Source organism: Vicugna pacos, chromosome 2 (assembly GCF_048564905.1).
Source record: "Vicugna pacos chromosome 2, VicPac4, whole genome shotgun sequence".
Taxonomy (NCBI): domain Eukaryota; kingdom Metazoa; phylum Chordata; class Mammalia; order Artiodactyla; family Camelidae; genus Vicugna; species Vicugna pacos.
This window is the reverse complement of record NC_132988.1, coordinates 27,761,092-27,779,379: the sequence shown is the minus strand read 5'-3', so window position 1 is coordinate 27,779,379 and position 18,288 is coordinate 27,761,092. Positions and strand designations below refer to the sequence as shown.

Sequence of the window (18,288 nt, the reverse complement as noted above, 5' to 3'; positions counted from 1 at the left end):
CATGCTTTCAGAAGTTTGTGTTGTAATTCAGCTACTCAAAGGAGACTCTTGAGTTTGGTTTTCAGAAGTATTGGCCTGTAACTACAGGAGATAAAAGTTATTTGTTAGGGCTGATAAAGAAAGCTTCAGATAACTTATGTGGAGTTTGAAATTGAAAACTGGAGCCCTGACCTCATTATTTTCTTTCTTCACTTTCTCAGTACAGTCACTCTAATTATACTCCCTATTTTGACTAAAACATTTTAGAGTAGCAAATACATGATGACCCAGAATCTTTCTGTCTGTGGGTATTTGACGAGAATTACCCAATTACAGTATTTTGTGCATTTTTGTTGTCACAACATGTGATGGATTATGTTTCCTTTTTACCACTGGAAATAGGCAGTGTGTTAAAGACACACATATCTAGATTAACTAAAATAATCTTCCTTACTTCAAGTTGAAGATCTTAAAATCGTCTGATTAAGGACGTTTAATCACATCTAAAAAGTACCTTCGCAGCAACACATAGATTAGAATTTGATTAAATAACTGGAGACTGTAGTCTAGCCAAGTTTATACATTAAATAGATTATCATAGTATCTACGAAGAAAAAGATTGATGGCACATTTATAGAAACTTCAGGAAAATCAAAATGTTTAAATAAGTGTGCTTGTGTGTTCTACACAATTAGAGGCTTTTTTGAGCACTTGAGAACTTTAAGTATTTGTATTCAAATTTTATACTTATTTTCTATATTTTGAATTTTTAAACAAGTAGCACAATAGAAAATAATGCCAAGTTTTGTTTATATTGTATTTTACTGTGATTTTAAAAAAGAAAGTAGTCTACCCAGGCAGTGGATGTAAAAGCAAAAATAAACCAGTGAAACCTAATTAAACTTTTAAGTTTTTGCACAGCAAAGGAACCCATAAGAAAAACAAAACAACAACCTACGGAATGGTAGAAAATATTTGCAAATGATGTGATTGACAAATATTTAATTACCACAGTATATAAACAACTCATACGACTTAATAGCAAAAAAACAACCCAATCCAAAAATGGGTGGAAGACCTAAACAAGCAATTCTCCAATGAAGACATACAAATGGCCAATAGGCCCATGAAAAAATATTCAGTAGTGCTAATTATCAGAGAAATGCAAATCAAAACCACAGTGAAGTATCACCTCACACCAGTCGAAATGGCCATCATTCAAAAGTCCATAAATGGTAAATGCTGGAGAGAGTGTGGAGAAAAGGGAACCCTCCTACACTGTTCTTGGGAATGTAGTTTGGTGCAGCCATTATGGAAAACAGTATAGAGATTCCTCAAAAAAGTAAAAGTAGACTTACCATATGATCCAGCAGTCCCACTCCTGAACATATCCAGAGGAAACTTTAATTTCAAAAGATAACATCACCACAGTGTTCATAGCAGCACTATTGACAATAGTCAAGACATAGAAACAACCTGAATGTCCACCAACAGATGACTGGATAAAGAAGTTGTGGTATATTTATACAATGGAATACTACTCAGCCATAAAAAGAATAAAATAATGCCATTTGCAGGAACATGAGTTTGAGTAAAGAAAAATCTGGAGATCGTCATTATAAGTGAAATAAGCCAGAGAGAAAAGAAAATACCATATGATATCACTTACATGTGTAATCTAAAAAAAAAAGGCATAAATGAACTTATCTACAAAACAGAAACAGATTCAGACATAGAAAACAAACTTATGGTTACCATCAGGGAACAGGGGTATGAAGAGATAAATTGGGAGTTCGAGATTTGCAAATACTAACAATTACATATAAAATAGATTTAAAAAACAAATTTCTTCTGTATAGCACAGGGAACTACATTCATATCTTGTAGTAACCCATAATAAAAAAGAATATGAAAAGGAATATATGTATGTATATGTATAACTCAAACATTATGCTGCACATCAGAAATTGACACATTTTAACTGACTGTACTCCAATTTAAAAAAAAAATCAGGAAAAATAAGTAAACTACAGTGAGGTTTAAAGGTGTAAATATCTTAACTTCAGTATGATTTGGGGTAAATCTCTTACTTCTTTACCTCAAACTTCCTTGTTTGTATTTTTCTTTATTATCTAGATCCATGGACTAAATCCTCTCACTACCTCGTTGCCTCCTTTGTTTACCAATAGGCTCATGGTTTCATGTCATTATCATACTCATTCTTGGGTTTGCCTTCTTTTCTGTTGCTGCTCTCTTTTGGTATAACTCTACTTCTCTCAAATATTATTACTATTCTACATACCCTTTACCCACATCAATTTCATAGTGTTCTTCTGTGTTCTCTAATGCTTTTAAAAAAGACTAACCTTTCTCATCAGAGTAAATCTTGCTTTGCAAGTTAATACTGTCTTACATTCTAAGTATCCCTATAAACAATTTTCATCCATTGAAAAAGTTGTGTTTTCCTTTTCCTGATCTAATAATAAAGTATTTCAAAATATCACTCAATCTTGTAGACATAGCACAATGCCCAAAACTAAAGCAGTGTCAGGTTCTAGTGAAGGTAAAATAAGCAAAACTGTATTACTTTCAAATAACCAGTTTGTCTGCCTTCTAACTCCTGAAGATGGGTAACTGAAATTTTTCTCCCCCAGGAATTTTGCCTATTTTTGTTATAGCCTATAGAAACCACTTCTGTGGGGCTGAAAATTCATCTATTGCTAAATTTGGCTTATAGAGCAATTTCCAAATAGACTGGTTTATCTACCTACTAGGCTGAGAAATTATAAACTGTTAACATTCTGTGATCTTACAGTGTGCCAATTTATAAAATAAAATTTCTTTTCTGTTAATCAAAATTTACTCAAAAATTTTGTCACTCTTAATTTTGCTTTTGTGAGTAGAAGCAATAGAAGTTTTATATTATAATTTATTCTCAAATAAGTCAATGATTAAAATATTCTTGGAGTGATTACTCCTATTGTGTACACCAGAGTGTTCCTTCTGTGAAAATGTTGTATGGATGAGAATGAATATTCCAACAGAATTTTAGTTACATGTTATCATAAGTGAGAGTAATTTCTGCTCTTTTATTTTATTCCTGCACAAACCAATCTATTTTACAGCGAAGATCTAAGGAAAATATTTAAAATAATCCTAATTATCCTTACGTTTCTGATTTTTTTTCCTGCCAGCATTTTCTACCCTTCTCTGCTTTGATGAGGCTCTTTGGGTAATAAGCAAAATTAATTTGCAAATATTGAACAACTGTTTGGAATATTTTTAAGTTTTTCAAGTTTTAGTTAACACTTTAACATGCTTTTGGATTGCCTTGTCTTGTTCTTTATATGTATAATCCATATCTGTATTAAGAGGAAACTTGACCAAATTTAGTACAAATAGTATTACCATCAAGTTACATGAAGACAAATGCTAAAGCTTACAACTGTTGTTTTTTTTTCCTTTCATCTGAGCTACTGGCGGTAATCCAGAGAGCGCTAACGATCATAATATCAGTGATTTAATTAAGTTTAATATATCAATTCTGTCAATGTTAGTTCTTGAATTTTGATTCATAGTCATTAAAGAGAAATATACCATATTATACTAGCATTTAACCTAGCTTTCACTGATGTTTTAAATTAAAAAAAATAAATTAAACAGAATGCGGCCCTCCTGAAACAAATATCTGAATTCCAATGACGAATAAATAAAATCTATTTAAGTCTCTAAATCATTTCAGTGATGTGTCCAGTTGAATAGCAATTCATTAGCATTTGCTATCACAGAAAATTAAAATAAGAAAATCTCTTTTGTCTAGTATTTATTCTATAATTTTCTATTCAGTTCTATAAGTTTAACATTATCAACTACATTTGCAGATAGCATCTCACTGCATTCTAAATCTTTATATGTGTGTATGTATGTAATATATACACACATACATAAATGTATATAACATATTTACAATATAAACATGTATGTGTATATATACGCACACATTCTCTCCCCATTCAAGCTTTCCCCCCAGCCTTTGGCAATCAGCTACATTAATAGAGGTGTGAGTAAATGCCCAATTAAGTAAGTATTATTATTTTAAGTCTTCTGATAGAGCTTTTTAATTAATTTGACGATGATCATATGGGGCATAAAGGAGCGTCTATTGTGTTCACGACTGTTCATTTCTTAAAATTGAGTAATGGTTACTGGAGTGTGTTCAACAAAGAACAGTGAATTGAACTGTAACTTGATCTTTGGATATGTTTGGTAAGTTCTAGTTTAGTAAATAAATGCATTCTCATATATAAATTGTATATTTTAACAAATTATTTAGTAACTACCCGTTAAATGCTTCCCTTCCCACCAAAAATGGAAGCTTTCCTTTACAAAGTCACAGCCAGCTCCTTTCTAATCTCCAGTTACCATTTTCTTCCTTCAGCCTTCGGCAAGGTGGTTAATCCTCTTCCATTTCATACCCTTTGTCATATTTGAAAATAGCTCACATGGGCCTCTGAGAATCTTCTTAAAATGAAAATTTGTGGTGTCTTTCATTGATCATTGCATATGAAATATTTAATTTCCTCACAGTTTTTTGGCTCTGTTCTGAACACATGTTGTCCTTTTTCCCATAGATTTATTGTAAATGATGTTGTCAAATTTTGAAGCCAAATTTGAAGCTAAATTCAAATTTTGAAATCTGCAATTTTAGCATATATTTAAGATGACCAAAAACCAAACTTAATCAATTCTAGATTACAGGCTATCAGTGATACAGTATATTAGACTTTTTGTTCACATTTTTAATACTCTAGAAATTTACCTATTAACAGCGAAAACAATTTGTGTTTTGTGTGTGTGAAACATTCTCTTTCTAAGCTGCATCTACAAAATGCTATACAAGTAAAGTTTAGTATTTTAAATCTGGGTAAAATGAGTATGTTTTGCATACTAATATTAGGAATTGTGCTCAGCTACGGACAGACATGCAGGATGAACAGTGTCTTAAACAAATAATGGATGTGCTTTTTCTTTCACAGATGGATAAATCCAAAGATCTGATGTGACAGCTCCTCAGTGCTACACAAGGTTTGGGTTACTTTTTGCTGCTACAGTTTCTTAAACATCTTTTCGAGGCTCCATCCTCAAGTTTGCCTTATTGTAACAAGATAACTGCTGAAGCTACAGTGATCATACCCCTGTTCTAAGTAGGACTAAGAAATTGGCAAGTATATGAAGGCTGAATCCAGCTGAGTCAGCACCTCTTTTAATGTCATTCTCTGTTAAGTATTCCCCCAAAATCTAATTGTCCAGATGTTTATACTATTGCTGGCCCTCTGGCAAGATGAAATATAAAATGCTCTCATTTTCACTCCAAAAGTATATTTTTATAAAGGAACAAAGGGAATGTAGACATTGGTTGGGAAACTAGTCATCTCTTACGCTGGATTCAGAGTTTGTCATCCAAAGTGTTTGCTATTCCTTCCCCTCACAAGTTTGAGAACCACTTTCTGGTTTTAGTATCAGTCCTTTGTAAAAATGTTGAACAACAGTAGGCTAATGAAAACTCCTTACTAAGTAACACTAGAAGAATATATTCTTGTGTGCTTCAATTCAGTAATCAGTGCACTTTATATATAGCATTCAATCAAATACTGATTGTATAATTTATACAGCATCCCACGAATATTTGTTTTTCTTTTCCCTATGTCCAGGATCTGGAGTGGGTATAGTGAGTGCATGGTTTAATGATGCCAGAAGGCTGTAAACACCAAATAAAACATTGGATATGACATTGGAAGAGAATACTTTGCACTGGAATTGCCAGTGAAATGGACACAGATAGGAGCAGATGCAGACAACCATGAGATCCTGTACTAAGAATGCCTTTATAAATGAACACCTGCTCTTTTTGAACAGCATTTTCAAACTAAATGCTTTACCAGGTGAGTGTGTAATGAGGGATTTACCACCCTAGAACAAATTAAAGGTCATCGTTAATTAATTAGTTATTTTAAAAACCCACCCTAATTTGACTTGATTTTGCATAACATTATTTTCTTAAAATCGTCTTCATGTGGGATTATTTCCCCAAACTCTGTTTAGCTAAGTTTATTTACCTGTTTCACCAATGCATTCCATTATTAGTAAGGACACTTCCAATTAGGGTGATTTGCAGTCTCTGACTCGACAGCCTTTGATAAATGAGTACATGAGATGTACCCCACAGCTAATGAAATTCCACACCTGAGTTTGGATGGCATCAAATGTGCCACAAATTGTTTCCTTACCTAAGCATAATTACTAAAAGAGAAAAAAAAATCTCATTTATGATTATTGTGCTAAATAATGCATATCTTCATTGATATTTAATAGATAATTTACTTAAAACAACACTGTGGGAACCTATGTTTTTGATGCAACAGATGCCGCATTTATGCAAAACAAAAATAAAACCAGAATTCTATACTTGGAATACCCATCTAATTTTAAAGATAAGGATTTCTAGTAGCAGATTTCATTTCACAAAGTCTTATGAAATAGAAGAAAAATGATTGCCTTGACACTGTAAATTAACAGATTGCACATATGGATTAATACATCTAAATCTCCTTTTGTATAAAGGCAGATTTCCACACCTGGCTAAATGATAATTATTAGACATGTCATTCTAATGTGTAAATTGAAAAGCCAGTGTACATTCACATGTGAAACTAAACATGGATTTATAGGCTTGTATTTAGTTGAATTTAAATAACAGTAAATACAACCTTTTCTGGGGAGATATTTGTCATTTGGCAATGTGCCAGTTTTGCAGCTGATCCTGATAAGAACCTGTATGGTGTGACACGGGGGATTTCTCTCATCCCAGTCCAGAAGAACTAGAGAAGGAATGTCTTTTGACCACAAAATTACATTGAGTTTGTAAATCAACTTCTCAATTTTTATAGCAGTTTTGAGTGAGAGTTGTGGAGAACTCTGTCTGAAGCATGTTCCTTCTTTCTATTATACTACACACCTCAAAGAATTTGTTTCTAATGATAAGAGAAAGTATAGGATTTTTGTTTCCATTGCATTATCACCATTGAAGGTGTTTAACCTTTTATTTTTCAGCAGTCTATTGTATTTCCTTAAATCATCAGAGCCATATGATGAAAATATACAGCTCAATAGGAAAATTAGGCAGTTAGCTAAAAAGCTTTACACTCCTCCAAAAGAAAGTCATCTTTCCCTAAATTGCAATCACAAGAGTATTATTATAGCTAAGAAGTTTTTGTTTTGTGCAAACATATATATTATTGAACTTAAAGCTCAACATATAAAATGCCCTTGCTCCTTTAAATGACTTTAAGGAACAAACGTCTGATGCTTTGTATCAGCGTAGAGCTCACATGAGATGCATAGATGGCATGATGTTTTGTCAAAGAAAATCAGATTGTGTGGAAATTCAAAAGGCACACATAGTGGTTCTGTCTTTCTCGTGTAAACAAAATGTTCATAAATATCTGTAACTAGATGCAGAAATTTATCTCAGCTTCTAGTTCATAGTTATGTAATATCAATGCAAGTTAACTTCATTTATTTTATCTGCTATAGTTACACCCAAAGATATTTCTGTAGATCATGTGGAATCGGGTAAAAGATTAAATGACTTCAACTCATGTAATGTAGAATCACTCAGACCCCAGGTTCCAATTTACCAAAAGAGAAGGTGCTTACAACAGTCTTTCTAAGGTATTTGAATAAATGTTGCCTTAATAAATTAGAAAATGATAAGGCAGGCTCGGTTTCTATCAAGTAGAAAAATAAATTGCCAGTAATTGGGGTTTTTAAAAATCATATTTATCTTTCTGGCAGTAAACTTTAACTCAGCGTATCCAGACTTATTATGGGAAGTGGAAAAACAGAAACTGAAAATTGAAGCTCGGTGAGTAGAGCGGCCACACGGCACACACTGGGAAGAACCCTCACAGAAGGGGCTTCACAAAACGCCGTGCGCACAGGCACTGGCCATGAAGTAAAGAGCTTCTCCGGAAAAGGTGGCTTGGCCACAGCAGGAAGTACTAAGTTGAGTAACTTAGTCATTGTCCTGACTTATTTCAATCACATTAATTTTTATTTTATTTTATTTTTTTAATTTATTGAAGTATATTCAGTTTACAATGTTGTGTCAATTTCTGATGTACAGCATAATGGTGCAGTCATACATATACATGCATATATTCCATTTCATATTCTTTTTCATTATAGGTTACTACAAGATACTGAATATAGTTCCCTGTGTTATACAGAAGAAACATACCTATTTTATATATAGTAGTTAGTATCTGCAGTTCTCGAATTCTCAGTTTATCCCTTCCCAACCCCTTTCCCTGCTGGTAACCACAAGTTCATTTTCTATGTCTGTGAGTCTGTTTCTGTTTTGTAAATAAGTTAATTTGTGCATTTCTTTCACGTTTAAATCAAATGTAATTTCCCCCTTTCCACCATGTCAGTGTATCTACCACCAACTCAAGTGAAATGTGACAAATAGAAAAATTGCAAATTTTTCTGAATGTTTCACATGCCAAAATTCTAATGTACGATGTCAGTTTGGTTAAGACCTCTCTTACCTCAAACAAATCACCCACTCACTGCCTCATTTAAATTTTCTGAGGACGTGACAACATTTTTAATGGAAAATATACATCATCTTTCACAGCTTAGGTTAAAATAGAGCAAGTAGGAAAATACAGTCCCATTTGCATATTTTTCTAATCCAAAGAGAAAAAAATATTTTCGAAAAAAGCATTGAAGTCTGTGCCATTACCACTGGGCAAATGATCAAGGATCAGGGACGACAGTTTTCCTCTTGATGCTGCTGGAGTCAGGAGAAGGGCCCGAGAGGGCTTTTCTAGCCTCACCCAATCACAGATGGGTGGCATGTTGGCTTTGTAGCTGAAGTAAAAGCTGAACTGGTCGTAGAAGGTATTGTAGCTGTCAGGGCCTGACACATTCTCCTCTTCTCCATGCAGACATTAAAAGCATTGTTCTGTATCTCTCCACCAGCTCTGAGTTGCCTGGAAAATGTATTCAAATTTAGAAAAAAAATGTTTTATGTATAAAATGGAAAAAATTAGTATTCCTTAGTAAGTGCTCGGTACATGATCACCATTATTATTTAAACTACTACTACTAGTAAATATACTAAATAATGAAACATTTCAAAGTAAAAATAAAATCTATCATTATTATTATATTTTAAGAGCAAAGAATTTGAACAGCATACTTATATTTTTCAGTGCACAGCATTCAGGGCATAATTAGCTTGCCATGAAACCCATGATCCAATAAATATTAATTGGACCTGGGTTTTCAATTAAAAAAAAACTAATCTGCATTTTCTAACTTTGTAGAGACACAAACCAGAAAAAAACACATAGTTTCAGGAGAAGGTCTTATAATCATCTTTAGGTGAATGACAGTGTGTTCCTTTAGAATTTGGAGCAAAACTCTTCTGTTTTCTGCAGGTGTTTTTCTTTTGAGTAAAAGCTTATGGATTGCTCTAGCTTCCTACTAGACACCAAATTATTTTCCACAAACACAGTGTTAATTAGTGCCTAACCTTGTCTCTCAGTAATTCATTTAGGGGATGTCAAAGGGGAATGTGACTCAGCTGGAAAGATGGAGAAAGTGATACATCCTCATGGGAGGGAGGGTTAACATGTGTTTGGATGTATGAGGGATATTTATACCGTATTAGGGGAAAGTATTATTTTCCTGATGTCTATTTCAAAGTTAAACATATTTAGATGTCTGAGAATACCAAATATATTTATTTAATATTGTGGATGAGAAATAGGTTTTAAAGATGTGTATAAATGCCAAGTTGACAAGGAATAGATGGTGCTATGTCTTGTTGGTTAAACTGAGAACTACATTTCACAGAACACCCTGCCTGTCTTTTCCCAAGTAGTGTTGGCCAAAATAGAAATGTATGCTAGATTTGGAGGTCATAATTAGACAAAAAAGGTGACAGATAGACACAACAAGCCCAATTATTTCAAGCTTATTCTTGTCTCCTGTATATGTCCAGATTTTCCAGATAACTGACACTGCAGCAACCAGAAGGGGTCTCAGACGCACTGACTTTGGACTAGAATGGCAGGAGCTAAACAGGGATTTGTGCAAATAACTTGATTTATTTTTGTACACATTAATGTATGGAACTTAAATTCCATGTACATTCAATTTGTATTAAATTTAAATATAAATTGAATGCACATGGAAACTTAAATGGTTTTGATTATATAAAGAGAGTATGTGTATACTTAACGTCTGTATGTTTGTGTGTGTATATAGATACATATATCTGGGGGGTTTTGATTAATTCTTAATTAATCTTCCTTCCTGAGATCAAATCTCACCAGCTGCTTCATCATACAATTATTTTCCATAGCTTAACTATTAGTTAGTCTACTGAATTGTAATTTTAATATTTATAATGTGATCATCTGATGGTCTGTCCCACTACACTATAAATTCCATATTGGCAATCAATATGTTTGTGCTTACCAGTGCAGCCCCAGTGCCTGACAGCTTACAGTCAATAAACATTTCGATGGATAAATGATTGGAATCCTGAATGAATGATGTACCTTTTGCTGGATTAAAGAGGACACATTTGTTAAATGACAGGCAGTAATGGATCTCTATATTTAGGGTATAGAAAAAAATTATCATCATATATTCATTATCTACATACTCTAGTCAATTAAGCTCTTACAAAACACCATTTTTATGCTATTAAATGTATGAGTGATCTTACCTCCTAATTAATTACACAATAGACAATTATTGGTTTAGTTCTTTGTTTATATTTGTCTTTCTGTTTTAAGATATTCCCTGTACATTGATACCATAGAAAAATGTGTTAGTATAGAAACACCATCACACAAATAAGAGAATATTGTCAAGAATATTCTTGTTAAATTTCAAGACCTCCTAATGGCATTTGAATGCAAAGAACTGCATACAAATCTGATAAAATTAACTTTATTTTGTACTTGAAATGTTATTTGCATCTCTTGTTACTAAAACAAAAATGTATTTGTGTAATTAATCATTAGAATCTTCCCAAAGGATTTATTTTTTATAGAAAGGAAACTATTGTGGTTTGCAGGTAATGAAATCGTTTCATCAAGGCTCTGTGGTGATTGATTATGTTTGCTTAGGAGATTTTCCTTATTCTTTGTCTAAACAATTCATTGATTACTTTCATCACTTTTGTAATATCTCATGAATAGCTTTTCATTGTTTACTAGTGACAAGTGTTTCCTCTGTAGCACGCTATTGTTTTCATATTGTTAAAAATATTTATAAACACATGCACACAAATATTAGCCTTTAACATTGTATTTTCAGGCTCTAAAGAGTAAGGCTATAAAGAAATTTACATCCTAAATAACCATTTGTCAAATAGTTCTTTTGTAGAGATTTGAGAATGTTAAAAGTAACTGTTTATAAAGGCAGAACAAAGAGAGAAGTATATATTTACTATTTTTAATGCATAGTTTGCATGATTTCCAGATTTCATTGTTTTCATCATTTCCCATAATATTCAGAGGTCAGTTTGAGGGAAAATGAACATACTTTGATATCAAGAAAATCCAGCTATTATGCATATCCAGTTTTTCGTAGTAAAGAGAAGTAAAGTCCAGGTTTTTACATGAAAATAAAGAATTATAAGAAAGTATTACCAGGAAGAAATGTACAGTTCTTATTTGATACATACATTTATACATGACCATTGCAAATAATTAGTGTATAAATTACAGGTAGCTAGGTACATCCTAAATTCTGAAAAGATAGTCTAGTTAATACTGAAAATTTTTAAAATTTATATCATTTTATATAATATTATATATTTACTTAGAAAACTTTCATAATACTACAGAAGGAAAGGAAACAATCCTATACTTCACCTAAATTATCTGAAATTTCAAATTAGTTAAAAATTAAGAAAAAAACTGACAAGGAACAATTTGTTTTTCATAGATCATTTATCTGGCAACATTAGCCATATGACATGTGCCACTAACTTTAATGGAAATTTGACTAATAATAATTGTTAAAAGCCTAAACATATAGAATATACATGTGTAAAACTCAATATTAGAATACCACTTTAGTTGATGGTCATGCCATTCCTGAATTACTCAAATTAAAAGAGATTGTTTGCATAGTTATTTAGTGACAGTGCTATTCTCCAAGACGTGATGGTTGCGACAGAAAATCTAGAAAAGAGGGAACATTTCTGAAAAATTTCTCTTCTGATTTAAGATGGTGACTAGTTAGCAGATACTAATTTATAACCCTTTTCCTCTATGTAAGTAAAGAAAATTCGCATCAATAATAGTGGTCAGGTCACAAAATATAGAGAAGAATCTTCACTAATGCTTTGGCAGAGGAGCCCTTGAGACAGCAGAATCTAGGGGGGAAAAATGTGAAGAAATTTCTACCCAATCCAAAGGTGGAGCTCAGAACTCCTTTTCTAGATGGTCAAGGTCATTTGAAGCCTTTCAGACTGATACACCCCATCCTTGCCAGCACTGAAACCCTGCATTCCAGGAGAAACAGAATCTAAAACAGATGGAAATTAGGGGCTTTATGTGAGCCTTGTTATCTATCTTTTTATCCAATACATCCTCACTCAGCAATCTCAGACTTATTTATGGAAACTCATTTCCTCAGATCGTCTCTTGATATCTGATAAGGCAATAGTTTTAAGAGAGTAGACAACTATAGTACATTTTTCCTGTGACTGTTCTGAATTTACTCCATGGTTTTTTAATACTCTCTGTCTCTCTCTAAATCAGAAGAACCTGTAGTTCTCCTTTTCCTGTATGTTTCTCCTTTACTTTTGCCTAGAACACTTTACTTCTGACTCTTCTGATCTTGTTGGGGGAGGGGTCCCCACACCAAGCAGATCTCCATGACTCCAGCTGGGTATCCTACAATGCAATTCAATTCTGACAGAATCTGCCCAGAGATAGCGTCATATCCCACAGGCTAAGGGCTCAGTCCTGAAAGACTGGCCCCCTCCACCACCCTCCCGGCACACTTCAGTTACCAATCTCAAGCTCAGTTGTCACCTGTGCTTCTGACCTACTAGTTAGAGATCAGAGTCTCCAATGACCTCTTTCATGGGTTCAATTAACTTGCTAGAGCTGCTCACAGAACCCAGATAAATGTTTTATTTACTGAATTGCTGGTTTATTATTAAGTGATGTAACTTAGGAACAGCCAGGTGGAAGAGATACACAGGACAAGGCGCAGGAAAGAGTAGGGAGCTTCCATGCTCTCTCCATGCACCCACTCTCCCCCAGCCTCCATGTGTTCACAACCCAGAAGCTTTCTGAACCCCACCTTTTTTTAGGTTTCTATTACGTAGGTGTGATTAATTAAATTATTGACCACTGTTCATTGATTCCACCTCCAAGTTCCTCTCTTCTCCTTGGAAATCAGGGGTGGGACTGAAAGTTCCAACCCTTTATTCAAGGTTGATTCACCTGGCAACTAGCTCCTAGCCTTAGGTATTTTCCAGAAGTCACTCCATTAACATAAACCTAGTTGTGGTGGAAAGGGGCTTGTTAAGAGTAACAAGAAACCCATTTCATTTTCATGGCTCTGAAGGGACTTCTGAAACTGAGGACAAGAGACCAAATACTATGACAGCAAATACTTGCATCGCTCAGGAAAGCCCAAGGGATTTAGAAGCTATGAACTAGGTACTGTGGGCAAAGACCAATCTATATGAGAAATACATTTTGGCTATCTGACCAGTTATCTGTATTTTTAAATCACAGTATTGCACGCTTTGTGTATGAGTGTGTGTATATGTAAAGACTGAGAGTACAGAAGACATTACATTTCAGTGATATACTTTAGATAGATACAGAATATATTTCAAGACTGACTTCCGTTATACATTAATACATTACTCAGAGGTTACCTCCTCATTTAAAGTTTCCTGTCTTCTGATTTGAATTATTCTTGTGTCTGAAATAGATATGATAAAAATGCCATGAAGTCTTTATACTTATTTTAATATGTAAGTTCCTACATTATGATTTGTATGTAACTCTTTCTACAAAGAAGCCTAACCTTTATTCCATTAGGTTCCTCAAGACTCCACACAGATTTTTTTCCTTTCTTAGATACAGCAGAATTCCTTGAAGAAGGGGTGTATAGTGAATGTTTATAATTCCCCTTCTCCCATTCTCTTTTTGATCCATTTTAATGAGCCTTTCATATCTTGACGGGACAAAAACGCTGCTTCTCAGGATGACCAGTTTTCTCCAGGTAAATACAGTGGTCAATTTTAGTTTTCATTTTACTCGACCTTTAAGTAGCATTTAAGACACCTGGTCATGTCCTTCTCTGTGAAACATTCTCCGTAATTGAATTCTCCAAATACGTTCTCCTGGTTCCTTCCTGTCTCAGTGGCCACTCCTCAGTTTCCTTTGATGCTTTCTTCTCTTTACCGGTCTGCAGAAGTGAGTGTCCCAAAGTTCAGTCTTGGGAATTCTCTTTGCATTTTTTCTAAGTGATCTCATTCACTTCAGTGGCTTTAAGTCTGTATGCTAATCACACCCTGATTTATTTCACCAGCTCCGGAAACTTCCCCAAACTCTGGACTTGAATGTATAACCACTTACTTAACATCTTCACTTGAATATGGACATTAGGCATCGCAAACGTGTCCAAATCTAAGCTGCGAAGGTGGCAGTCTTTTTCCAGAAACCTGTTCCTGCATTCTTTCTCAATTTTGAATAAAGAAATGCCATTCAGGATCCTCTGTTTGAAAACCTGGAAGGCATCTGATAACCTCCCTTTCTTACATTCAACCCATCATCATACTCTCTACATTTTTCCTGCAAAAATACACAGAATCTGACCACTCTTCACAATTATCATGAAATACCCACATCCATACTAATCTAATTTCTCGGCTAGATGATTGTAAAAGCTTTAAAAATTGTCTCCCTGCTTTTACCCCTGCAAACAGATAGTCTATTCATAGAATAGAACCAGAATAATCAAAATGACTGTTTAAAATGGTCAATCAGAACATGTCACTACTTTTCTTCAAACCCTCCTGTGGATTCATATCCCACCCAGACTTCCCTCAATGCCTACAAGGACTTGCCTAATCTTAGTGTTCTTCTCTCTAGTTCTGTCTCATGCTGTCCTTTCTGTTCAGTCATCACCTCCTGCAGTGACCTCCTCTCCGTACCGCTAGTCTGTCAGCCGTGCTCCCATCATAAGGTCTTTGTATTTGCTCCTTTCTTTGGCTTAATCACAGTCTCAACAGTGAGTCATATGCCTAATTATGCATCATCTTTCAATTAACGGCTCAAATGACCTTTAAGGGAGGCCTACCCTAATGACTTTATGTAAAACAGTGGCCCCTGCGCACGCACGCATGCACACACACACACACACACACACACACACACACACACACACACATTCCCTTTCACTTTTTCCTCATTTATTTTCCTCATTCACCACTTTCACTTTTGGATATACTAAGCTTTTATCTATGAGTTTCTTTCTCTGTCTTCTTTAGTAGAATGTAAGCTCCATGAGAAAAGATACTGTTTGCTGTTTTGTTTACTGCTGCGTTCCTAGAGCAAAACAGTACACGTGGATGCCCAGTGAATATGTATTAAATGAAAAAACTGAGGCATAAATACGTTGTTGTTCTTTACTCTGATAGTCAACAGCCTAAGTGGGACATGGGGTTACCACAAGTCTGAGCATCCCTGAGAGCCTGTCAGCACAGAACAGTTCTTGGATTCTGTGGTTTTTAGGTTCCTAGATTTAATGATATGTGGTATCTACCAGGATGCAAAAAGTATATTACTGAGTGCTGGATAGCATTTCCTGGCGATAGTCTCAGATAAAATCTTTCTGAGAAAAATTATTTCCCTGTGTGTGATCTGGGATTGAATCCATTTTTCAGGTGGATTCTGAGCAGGAATCCTTCATTAAATTGGGCAGATCAACCAAGTTGAGGCCACCTTGCCCAATAAGTGAAGCCGTTTTATAAGACTGCCACCTTCAAGTGAGGACGGGTTTGTTATTACCTTTGTCATTATAGTCTTTGGGGACCCTCCATAATCAGCCTCCTGTGGATATTATTAGACATCATAGAAGGCCAACAATCTCACTCTTACACCTAATTTCACTCTGTATATGCCTTTCAGGATTCTGATTCTCTAATTTTAAGTATGTCCCCAGTGTTCTCCCTGCTATTCATAATAGGCCAGTATCTCTACTCTTAATAGATGTGGCAACCAAACACCCATCTTCGATTATGATCATGGATATAAAGACATTTTTATGCCTGTGACGATGGTAACATCAACATTTCACCTAGAAAATTACTAAACAGCAATACCCTGTACAGTATCTAAACTGTAATGCCGGCAGTGAGTTCGCTGCTGTCCCTTAGAAGAAGTTCCACCTAGCTGTCTGGGTTCAGTCCCGCTTCAGTTAGGAGTGGGTATTTCTCTTTGTATTCCTTATAGCCTGAAGCTCACCCCAACTCCCTGCTCCCAGCCAGAGAGGTGCATGTAGAGCTGTTGAACGGCAGCGTTTCCACAGCTGATCATTTAGAAGGAAGTGAAGGTGCTGGTGCATTCAGAGGCAGTTCATCCTCTGAAGCTCTTCCATTCAGCTGCCAGGTCCTTACCACATCGCGGGCCCATCTGTGCCTGTCTGCATTCACGTCCCTACTCCTGGCCTCTCCTCTTCTTTTTCCTGTATGTCTCCTCCTCCTCCTGGCACAATTCTTACATATCTAATTTAAACTTTTGATAGTATTTTCTTTCCAAAAATTCTAAGCATTTCTGTTCCATAGCAGCTTCTTTTGTTCTTTTGTCATGCATTCAAAGTCATTATACTGAGGACGAGAGAGTATTCAAAATAAAAATGCCTGAGTCTTTGATGACATCATTAAGCCACTGAATCAATCCTGGGGCCATTAACTCCCACCTTCTGTTTATGTTATCATTAAAAGTTCTTATTACTCGCAACTGAGAGTGAAATTCACTGAATGACTAAATGTCTCTTTATCTGACTTACAAAATAGAGAGTAGGTTGCATAGACACCTTTTGATAAAAAGTCTCAGACCTGAGATTTTCCTGTCATTTGTGCTGGTAATTGCAACTGGAGTCTATGGACAATAAAAGAAAGGATATAAGAGTAACTATTTCAAACGTAATTGTTGAGTTTTTGTGCAGGGATTTGGAATTGTGTTGCAATTCAGGGAGACATAGGTTGAAGTAACTCCCAGTCCTTGACAGAATGGATGAGTAAGAGTGGGTGGACTCTAGAAGTGGGTAGTGTTTGTCTTTGGGTAAAAGCAATGTTTGGAAAATAACTGACCCTTCAGTGGCTGCGGTGCCTCGAATGTGTACTCTCTGTTGGTAACGGACTACACTGGAATGAAGGAGATTCATGAATGTTTGAGGGGCAAAGTCCTGCAACAAAATAAAGTAATTAGTCAGAATAAAACTTAGGATGAGATCAAGGTTTCTGTGCTGGGTCATCTCGGAGCAGATGAGAAAGGCAGTGTATAATACTGTGACTAATGGGTTATGCTGGCATTCAGACCCACTCCTGGAATTTTTTATTATAGGTGGAAGTGATGTCATACAATCCATAAACATAGCAAGAAGGTCTGAACCTGTGACCTCGGATAGACTAACCTACAAACTGCAGACAATAGAACCAGTCTGAGCAGCCTCTTTCAGAGCTGGCTTAGGAAATGTCATTGCGTAACTGTGTATTAGCCTGTAAACTGGATACTTCCATATGTGACCATGAAGATAGATGCAGCAAACATCAACCAATATCCTCTCAAATTCATACTCTTAGGACGTTGTTGTTTTTTTTTCCTCAGAGCATTCCTTCATGAGAAAATACATTCTTTCATAACATGATCACTATCTTTATTAGGTGATTCAGTGTTCTGTTATTAAATCATGTATTTAAAACAGTTCAAAATAAACAATTAAACATTTTAAACATAGAAAACTTTGAGTAGTTATGAAGGAAAAACTGAACTTGAATGGAAAAAAAGTAAACTACAATCTAAGTGAATCCAAATATAGAGCAGAGTGTATTTATGCTGTACTATTGTTGAGGAAAAAATATACTTGTGTGATTTTTTTTTCTTCCAGTTCAAATAGACTTCCACTTGAAATTTCAAAATTCTTTTGTATTCCTGTACTGAATGGTAAATGCTTTGTATGAGAGGA

The 18,288-nt window shown here is 34.9% G+C and overlaps 1 long non-coding RNA gene across 1 annotated transcript; it reads left to right on the top strand.

Annotated features, from left to right (window-relative positions):
* The first annotated feature begins 5,013 nt into the window (after positions 1–5,013).
* On the top strand, positions 5,014–17,740 carry LOC140700034 (uncharacterized). The gene is made up of 4 exons (XR_012078251.1): positions 5,014–5,064; positions 5,691–5,921; positions 7,834–7,903; positions 17,667–17,740. It is a non-coding gene; the product is annotated as an uncharacterized lncRNA (long non-coding RNA).
* Positions 17,741–18,288: the final 548 nt, after the last annotated feature.